Genomic DNA, 3,151 nt, shown 5'->3' on the forward strand with positions numbered 1-3,151 from the left:
CTTCTCTCTCCTTATTTCCTCAAGTCTACACACTTATATATGTTTACATGACCAATCAGCGAGCAGGGTGACCAAAAAGGGGCCAAGCAATGGGGAGAGCCAATGAGAGTCCTGTTACTATGCTGATTAAATTTGAAACAGCCAATGACTATGTCCTCCTTTAGGCGAGCTTCACCAGAACGTTCGTTGTTTACTTGCTGCATATTTTGCTGGCAGTGAGCCAAGCGCCATCTTGTAATGGCGGGGACTTTCCCGGCCAGAGGCGGTCCCCGACAACTAACTTCATAAAAAAACGTCCAAACTGTGTTCTACTTGTAAGTGGTCAGACCATTCTCTTTCATGCAAGCAATGACTGAGAGTTTCTGTTGTTCCACATTCTCATCAGTATTTTGGTGTTGTCAGTGTTTTGGGTGTTAATCTTTCTACATGCACAATAGTATCTTGTTTTAATTTGCAATTCCCTGATGCCCTAAGATACTGAGCAACAACTCATGTGCTTTCATTTGCCCTTTTTCTTCTCAACTTGTGTACCTTTTTATGTACTTTTTTTTCTTACTATGTTAGCAAGGACTTTCAGCGCAATGCTTAGTAAGGGTAGTGAAAGGAGATAGCCTTGCCTTGGTGATCTTAGGGGGAAAGCATCTGGTTTCTCACCACAACAGAACATTAGTCTTAATTTAAATCAACTTGATTACTTCCCCCTCTATTTCTAGTTGGAGGTTTTTTTTTAAATCATTATTGGCATTGCATTTTTTTGAATAATTGTTCTGTATCAATATAATTTTTCATGTCTAACATGTTGTGATGGATTATAATAATTAATTTTAAAATGTTGATATAGCCTTATATACCTGGAATCCATTCCACTTGTTCATAGTGTATAATTGTTTTCATACAGGGTTGAATTTTATTTACTAATTTTTTGTTGTAGGTTTTTGTATCTGTTTTCGTGAAACATCTTGGTTTATAGTTTTTCTTTTTCATGTTGCCATCCAGTTTTGTTATTTGAGTAATACTGACCTCACAGAATAGCTTAGGAGGGGTTTGCTAGCTATTTTTTGGGTAGATTGTGGAGAACTGGTATCATTATTATTGAAATGTTTGTCAGAATTCACTAGTGAAACTACCTGCAACAAGTAATTTCATTTAGTAGGTTGTTAATCATTAAATTGGTTGTTTTAATAGAGATCTATTCAGATTATACATCTTCTTGTGTGAGTTTCTTTAGATGATTAGTTCAAGGGAATGTGCTATTTCATCCAGTTATCAAATTTGTGGGCATAGAGTTGTTAATAATAGTTATTTACTAATGTTGCAATGTTCATGGGATCAGTAGTGATGGGCACTTTCCAAATTATGATATTTGTTATTCGTCTCTTCTCTTGTAATTTTTTTTTCCTTTGGTAACGTGACTAGAGGCTTAAAAATTTTACTGTTAAAGAAAACTGAAAAAACAGTGGTCCAGAGTTTGTTTTGTTGAAGTTGAAAGTGTTAGCCTGGCTAAAGCAAGAAGTAGATAATACACCTAGTAAAGTTGCCTTGGGAGAACAAATCTGAGACAGAATATTAATACTAATATTATTAATATATATTACTAATTTCATCTTATTAATGACTATAAGAAATTGAATTTAAAAAGGAGTCTAACTGTTGGCAACCAGGGACTCACTGAAAGAAATAAAACAGATTTTCTAGAACAATCAGCAAGGAAATTTGTGACTGTTTCTTTATAAAATCATAACAGATTAGTTTGAGAAGGGCAAGGAATAACATTTTGTTACTTATAGTTCTACCTAGGGCAAAGAGAACATAAACGGAAGCATGTTTATAAAATTCATTCCTAATATACATGCATTAATTTAGTTCTTAGGGAATATTTTCATATGGACATCCCATTTCAAATCTCCTATAAACCAGTCAAATTAACAGAGTCTAGAAAAATTGAACCAACTATCTGAGCTACAGCCATCCAGCAGTTTTCACATAAAACAAGTTAAAAATATTAAACTGATAAGAACAGGTACTACACTTGATCTTAGCCAAAAGGCCAAGAAGCGATAGAAAGACAACTATCATATAATCTCTCTGATATGAGGAAGTGGAGATGCAACGGGGGGGGGGGGTTAAGGGGGTAGGAGAAGAATAAATGAAACAAGATGGGATTGGGAGGGAGACAAACCATAAATGACTCTTAATCTCACAAAACAAACTGAGGGTTGCTGGGGGGAGGGGGGTTGGGAGAAGGGGGGTGAGGTTATGGACATTGGGGAGGGTATGTTCTATGGTGAGTGCTATGAAGTGTGTAAAGCTCGCGATTCACAGCCCTGTACCCCTGGGGATAAAAATATATGTTTATAAAAAATAAAATAAAAAAATTTTAAAAAGAGTTAAAAATAAATGTTATTTTTGTAATTCATGGAGAATTTGGTTGGTCTCTGCAGCAGAAAAGAAGTTGTGTAGTACAGGATGAGGGACAAAGAATCATTAAAACTATTACTTCTCTACAGAAATTCTAACCTTCCCAATATTTTATTTATACTGTGCATTTTTTGTCATTAAAAAATGCTACCACACTGGGCACATCTGATATTCATAATGTTGTGAGTTAGACCAAATTTCTAGACTCAAAATTTTAGAGTCTAGAAAACTTACAGAGGTCATTTTCTAGCTCCTAGGAAAGATGAGGAAAGACCTAGGTCTTTTGATAATACAGCTAGTATTTTTAATTACACTAACTTCTTTTGAAATGTGTTATGCATTAACTATGTAATTTTACCTGGTTTATACTTAGTCACTTAAATAACAATACAATAAATGAAAACCCTCTTTAAAGAAATACTGTTATTATTAACTTCTTTATTGGTTTAAGAAGACTGTAAATCATTCAGAAACTAGACTTTGGTCATAAAAACTACATAGATCACCTTGATTTTTAGAAAATATCACTGCTTCTGGCTTCCTGATCTGTATCATAAGTGACATTTAAAATACAAAGGAAATACTAGCGTTTCCTTCTGCTCTGCACCACACATTCTGACACTTGATTTTATTTTCATTTGTTTCCACCTCCAAGATTTAAATATCCTCTGATGTCCTTATATAGATTAAAATCTTTTAGAGGACAAAAACTTTTTAACACATTCACCATGAC

At 34.2% G+C, this 3,151-nt stretch overlaps 1 pseudogene; it reads right to left on the bottom strand.

Annotated features, from left to right (window-relative positions):
* Positions 1-1,925: 1,925 nt before the first annotated feature.
* Positions 1,926-2,059, bottom strand: LOC122892698 (annotated as a pseudogene).
* Positions 2,060-3,151: the final 1,092 nt, after the last annotated feature.

The sequence above is a fragment of the Neovison vison genome, chromosome 12, assembly GCF_020171115.1.
Source record: "Neovison vison isolate M4711 chromosome 12, ASM_NN_V1, whole genome shotgun sequence".
Lineage (NCBI taxonomy): Eukaryota > Metazoa > Chordata > Mammalia > Carnivora > Mustelidae > Neogale > Neogale vison.